The sequence below is a fragment of the Condylura cristata genome, unplaced genomic scaffold (genome assembly GCF_000260355.1).
Source record: "Condylura cristata isolate star-nosed mole 26May11 unplaced genomic scaffold, ConCri1.0 scaffold00009, whole genome shotgun sequence".
Classification (NCBI taxonomy): domain Eukaryota; kingdom Metazoa; phylum Chordata; class Mammalia; order Eulipotyphla; family Talpidae; genus Condylura; species Condylura cristata.
In genome coordinates this window covers 60,144,184-60,151,578 of record NW_004567110.1, presented here as the reverse complement: position 1 = coordinate 60,151,578, position 7,395 = coordinate 60,144,184, and positions in this window count along the sequence as shown.

Genomic DNA, 7,395 nt, shown 5'->3' with positions numbered 1-7,395 from the left:
TAAGTCAAGCTATAACTCTTATTTTAATTTTCATCCTTTGGTAAACCACCATGATGATTAATTAGGTAAAAATAACACCATCAAATAATTGTCAAAATATACAGTAAATCTACAACAAATAAAACTGTTAAGATTTGGAATCAGACCTGTTTTCTTATCTGTATATCTAAAATTATAATACTAATACTTGCCTAATTGAAGCATGCCTATTTAATGATATAGTTAGTAAAACTTTCAGCATATGGCCTGAAAAATAAAAAGTGAATTATAGTTAAGAAATCTATGCTACAATAGACTAAATAAAGTAGGAGTATGTCACTTTCATGTTGTTAGTGTGAAACAAATACCACTTGAAGACTGAGAGAATACTGGAAAAAAAAAAAAGAGGGAGAGCATCAAAGAGTAAGCTCACACAACAAATGTGTGATTTAGAACATATGTACTTGGCAGAGATGGAAATTTGAGTTACTGCAGTTTTTCTCTAGCTGTGATTAGTGAATATAGGAAATATGATATAAGATGGAATCTTCTAATGATAATTTGGATGACTGCTTTAAAAATCTGTAGGACTCAGTTGAAAATGTGAGGACTTTTAAAATGAGAATGGCATATAATAGAATTATATTCTATGAAATAATTTATTTACCTCAAATGTTATACATGCTGACAGAGAAGTGGCTATTGCTTGGTTTTGAATCTTCTTCTTCCCAAGAAAATAAAATAAACAAAACACTCTTAAAATCACTAGGACAACAAAATTATATCTAACCACTCTGTCAGGATAATGAAAACAACACAATATTCAAATTATCTGTGATAGAAACAAAAATATAAACCTTACTATTGAAAACAGGTTACAAAGAGCTGAGATTATGTAGTTCTGATTTAATCTGGATGCTGAAGAAAAGAATACTACAAAAACATCAGTGGATAAACTGACCAAAGTGAGGGAGTGGTGGCAGCTTAGATTTTCAAAAATACCATTTTATCAAGCAAGTTGAATGAATTATCTGCAGAACGCTTTGACATTTGAGGAAATAGTGGTGGTGGACCTTTGCTGTGAAGAAACGATGGCTGGCTATGCAAAGGGTTGAGAAAGAGATGGACTCTGGTAAGTGGACTTCTTCTATTCAAGAATAACTCTGAATGTGGCCTTCCCTGGTGATACAGGAGGTTAAAGTTCAGCACAGCAAGCTAGCTGCAATTGCTTCAGAGCCAGTAATCCCCGGATCCGGAGGTGATCCACATGGCACATCCAACATTTCCTGACCACCCGCTGCTCCCCACAGCAGTGTACTTCATCAGTCTGCCTGTTTTGCTCCCCACTCTGTGTCTGGTGTATCTGCTCACCCCCCACCCCCACCTGCACCCCAGTTCTTTATGCATAAATAAATACAGTATTTAAATAAATTTTAAAAAGAGTAAATCTGAATGCATAATAGGGTACTTCTATTTTTGTGTTTTTTTTTTTTTGAATGAAGTTAATTATGACTGGGTGGGTTTTTTGTGGGAACACTAGAAACTACAATATTCATTAAGTTATTTCATTTTTAATTTTCTTAATTGATTTTTGTGTAAAAGAAATGAGGTGTACATCAGAGGTACAGGAGGTGAGAGGGTTCACCATTGACAAAGTGGGGAGCAAAACAGGAAACTGTTGAGTCATATGTGGGTTGGCTGGCTCTCTGGATGCTAAAATAGGATGGAGGCCCCAGCTCCAGCTGTGATGGAGCTGAGACTTAACCTCTAGGCCACCAGGGAGACTCATGTAGTTCAGAGGGAGAAGAGCTTCTAGTTAATTTCCTACAAATAGAACACTTTAAAAAAAATGGGAATCTGCATTTATAAATTGTATTTTTCACTACTTTTTTTTAACACATTTTATTCTAAACCAGAATCGATTTTTTTTAGCTGTTTTTCATATTAAATAGCTAGACAGTTTGTTACAAACTCGTTTCTCAATATATACATTTGCACTTCATTTCTTCAATCTAATTCTGAGTTTTTTCTCAGCCAAAGATTCTGTAGATATAAATTAGACCTTTATAAAGAGTTCTATCATGTATTTTTCCATATAATGAAATAAATGATACTGTAATTTCAGACAACTCTAATTGTTATGTTTAAGTACTATTTTCTGAAATACAGTTCAATACTACTCAGTTTTAATTATGAATCAAATATGCACTATGTGAAATTTGCAGTGCAAGTTATAACCTGTAATGAGCCTCTTAACAGGGTTTTAAAAATATTTTTCTATATTCGAACATTGAAATTACAAGGTTTCTCTCTTTGAAAAAAAAATAGTTTCTTTTTCTCCTTCTTAAGTCAAATACTTTTTTTTTTTTTGGTGACTGGAGGGAACATGACCTGCTGAAGGAACATAAATTGCTTCAATTGCCTGAGAATTTTCAGCTCCAGTAACAATCCTCTCTAGTGCAGGTCCCAGCAGGTGAAAATTACTCACTTATAAATCTAAAGAATAGTCAGGCACATTTAAAACTTTAAAGTCTACTTTGCAAAAATGTTGAATATCCATTTTAGCTGATGAATTTTGTTTTTTAGATTATGGCAACATAGTGAACCAAATGTCCAGATAACAAGATGTTATTGATTAATTACTCACAACTGTGAAGGGCTAGAAAGTTATGATGATGTAATAAAATCCACAGAGAGACATAGGTGTCCCCTTTTTTGAAATACACATTTTTATCTCAAGAACAACATTAGTTGAATGTCAGCTATGCTATAACAATTTGTGGTATAGTTGCTAGAAAATTACTTAAATTTTGATCTTAAATTTTCTGTAACATTAGATTTGGTATTTTGACACTGAAAATAATATAGATTTAGCATGTTGGGAAATTTAAGGAAAAGTGACAACTGATATCAGTACAATATTAATGGAACTCAGACCCACATTTGAATGCTATAAAAGTGTGTACAACCATCATTATTGCCCTTCCATGAAAACCCTTTTTGAAAATAAGAAATATGTTATAGAAAATTTGGAGTATAAAATGCCCCCAATTTTTCACTCTGCATCCTTATCTGTGAAGTTATTTTAGTGACAGTCCTTTATTGCTCATCCTTTGTACATGTGATCAGTATCTCGTTTTCAGTATGAATTTGTGATAAGCTGTTAATTGTTCCACATTATCAATCTTCTGGGAGTGAAAAAAAGAAAATCTCAAGCCAGTAGAAGTTATTATTTTTGCGTAATTCCTATCGTAACCTTTAAACACTTTTCTGATTATTTTATAGCATCATATTTTAAATGTGTTATTACATGCAAGCTGATTTAGGCAATGCTATGCACTATTCTTATATTTAATCTTTCTAGGCAACATTCTAACATACAGTGAGTACTCAATCAAGGTTATTTGAATTTAATTAAATTCCTTGGTCATAGTTCTTTTTTAGTTGCATTTAATAATTGGCATTCCATATCTGAACATGTCTGCAACATTCATTCAACATTACAAGACTCATGTATGTGCTTATTCAGATACTTTATATATATATCCTATCTGATTTTTGCCTATTTGTATACTAAGCCAAGAAAATATTTGTGCCAAGATCTTGCAGATGGACAAAATAGATGGGCCTTGAGGTGATTATACTATGAGAAAAATGTTAGAAATTGAAAGGTAAATATCACATGGCTATATATTATCTATGCAATATAAATAATGAAAAAAATACTAAAAAATAGTAAAAGATATTCTTATGCTGAATAAAATATATACTGATTGCCAGAGGGACTACAAGGACTCAGGTAGGAGAAAGGGGAAGGGAAGGTAGTTTGGTGAAGGTGACTGAAGTTTGTGCACATATGTAAACCCCAGGGTATATGCACATGTAAATAACTGTCAAATTAATAAAAAATAAAGAAACTTAATTAATGTGAGCTGGTATATATCAAATTACTTGTGACTTGAATGTTCTCTCTACACACCTGCATACACAATAAGAGATATAACATGCTTTTACAATTTGTTCCTACTTCCATCTCTTTCCAAAACCCTTTTCTAATTTGTTGTTTTGTTACTGTATAAAATCTCTGGCAGCAATAATCAAGGTGAGAAATGGAGGCCTGTAACAGGATGATGATCATGGAGACTGAAAATGAAAATATTGGCATATTTTGGAAATATATAATACAAAAATTGACAATGGTTTAGTGTCGGGGACCAGCCCCAACCATGGGCTGCAGAAGGCAGGGCCTTTAGGGAGGAGTGGCGTCAGCGAGCGGAGATTCTTAGAAAGTGGGAAGGGGAGTGGGTGCGAGGAAGACAAGGAGTGGGAGTTGGGTGAAAGTCCTCCTGTTCATCTTTTTTAGCAGGTCTTTATTAATACTGTTTAGCTAGTTAGTTACAATAATGCATCAGGTAAGTTAAGCAATTGACATAAAAGTTCTAAAGGAAGAGGGGGGAAAATGCATTCTCTTCCTGACAATCTATGGCATACTAGACTATACATCTTTGTGATAACTTTCATGTATATGGATGTTTACCTATGACATCAAAGGACAAGGGGTCTGGGAAAAGATGAGCTGTTAGCAAGGGATTTAGGAGTCCTAGGGAAGGGATAAATTGTGTTAGCAGAGTCATCAGTGACAGTCTAAAGGAAAGCTAATGGCTAACTTAAGGTTAGCAGAGAGTAGCTAGTGTTTGTTTTAGGAAAAGGTTAATTAAGTCTAGCAGACAGTAGCCAGTGATTGTTTAAGGAAAGAGCAAATTAAAAGGTAGTCACATAGTTATGTATTAAGCAAAACCTGTTCTCAATAATGTTAGGAAATTGTCCATCGGTCCTCCAGGAGCTTGCCTTTTGTTTCCAGACAAAGGAATTTCCTGCCCTGGAGCTGCTTATACTTTGCCCTGATCAGGTAGCTAATTTGAAGCTAAGGCAATCCAGTTGCAGATGGATGTTGCTCAGAATATTTTTGATATTATGATTATACAAAAAGGGAGGCCATACATCAGTTTGCATGGAAATTCTGATTTTTTAGAGCATTTTTCTTACATACAGATCTTGTCGGGCAAGTTCCATAGCTTGTGTCAGTTTAGATGATATGAGGTAGAGTGAAAAATGACCACCAAAGACGTATGTCCTATTTCTGACAATGATTATGTTATGTTACATGTTAAAAAGGACTTAACAGATATGATGAGGTTAATAGTTTGTGATGGGGGATGATCCAGGTGGACTTTGTGGTCACATTTTCTAAAAAGGGAGTTATGAAGATGCCTCAGTATTAGGAAGTATGACCATAGAAACAAGCAGCTTGAGTAGTATGACCAAGGAGACATGAGCCAAAACATGTTTGTGACCTCTGGAAACTCATAAAGCAGTGGCAGATTATCCCTGGAAACCTCAAAACGAAATTCAGTCTTGTTCACATATTGACTTTATATTCCTGTTCTCCACAATTTAAGGGAATAAATGTATGTGGCTTTAAACCACTAATTCTGTGGCAATTTGTTACAGTAATAAACACTAATGCTGGGAAAATGAAGATAAGGGAAGAATTACAAAAGATATCTTTCAGGCCTCAGGAGATTTTTTTCCCTTACCCCTCACCCCCCAATAAGGCTAGGTGGGGTGATTGAACTTCCACCACTTTGTGTTTTTAATGTGTAGTAATTACTTCAACTCCTCCTCTGCATTGAGGTAGTACTACGGGAGGTATACTCCTTTCCTGACTACCTAGAAGTAGTGAGACTAATTCTTTTGATGTCAGTGAGGACCAAGTTAGTGGGGAAAAATAATGAAGCTACCACTGAGACCTGGTACTCTCTCTTTTATGCAAGGGAGAGTAACTATGATCCTCCTTTATGTGTCAGGAGGAGAGAAACTAAAACCTGGGCTTCTACCTCCATCTGATGATAAGATGGGTACACCTCTCTTTTCTCTGGGATTTGCTGGAGCAATATCAGTGAAAAGTAAAATAAAAGGATTATATAAAGCCTAGAACTTCATAAAGTAATACCTGAAATATTCGGGTCTCAGTTAAAAGAAACTCAGCACACAGAACACTTGGATAATTTCAAATTGACTGAAAAGATGATGTGTATAGACCAATATGAAGATGAACAGCAATGTTAGAATTTACAAAGACTTTCAAGTTGCCATCAATTAAAAAATATAAGAAAAAATTAAATTCTTAACAAAGAATCAGAACTAAATGCAAATTTGGAAACTTGACTTATTATAAGTGAAATGAAATTTTCAATATCTGTGGGCAGCAATAGTATGGTGGGGGTAGTAAAAGAAAAAGTGACCTGGGAGACAAAGCCATCACTACCATCCAACTGAAAAATAGATAAAATAGTCTGAAAAAAGAGAAACAAAATTTCAAAGAGAAATGAGATCATAAAGAAACAAAACATTTGTTTCAGACTATTGTACAAAATGGAATTAGAGGAAAAAAATCCAAGAGAGTAATAGAAGAAATAATGACTGAAAGCTCCACAAGTGGTAGTAAAAGATGGAAACTTAAAAAGACAAATTGAGTGAACACAGAAGAAACATAAAGATACACCATATTCAAGTTTTTGAAACTGAATCAAAGAAAATAACTTGAAAGCAATGGCAGAAACATCTTATTTGAAAGTTAAAAAAAGAATTTCCTGATGTCAGCAAGAAGTGGGCATTTTTCAAGAGGTAAAAGACAACACTGTGAAGTCAGACTCCAGTTCCAGTAAAAACATCTTTGAGGAATGAAATAAGTATCAAGACTTTTCAGCTACCAATAGACATAGCTTTCCACTGAAGTTGTTTATTGGGGTAAAATTCCAAACTGTCAACCATTACAAGTGAACAATTTATTGGTTTCTATTATATCCATGTCATGTGCTCATCCCCCATATTTGAATTAATACTTTATGATTTTTTTAAAGATTTATTTATTTATTCATACAGAACTGGGATACAAACCTGAGTTGCAGTGGTGGTGAGAGGATTCACCAGAGACAGAGCAGGGACCAGAATAGGCAGATCTACTGAAATACACTGCTGAAGGGTGCAGCGAGTGGATTAAGAAAGGTATGCCAAGCCATATGGGTCACCTCGGGGGTGGGAATTGAACTCAGGCAGTGGTTAGCTTGCAGTACTGCATCCTAACCCATTGTTCCACGAGGGGGATCCGATACTTTGATTTTGAAACAATTTTCAGATTATTTTCTCATTTGATTTTCACAGTAATTCTGAGAGCTAGCAAGAGCAGCAAACCCATTCTCAGGAATGGGAGGAAGCAGGAGCACCTGTGCACAGAGCCTACTCTGTGGCTACTCTGCGGGGGTTACTGGGATGTTTGGTGCTTCAGCCAATATAAACTTTAATTGCTTGGAGCCCACTGTGGGTCATGCTTGTTAACCAGGCTCTATGGACTTG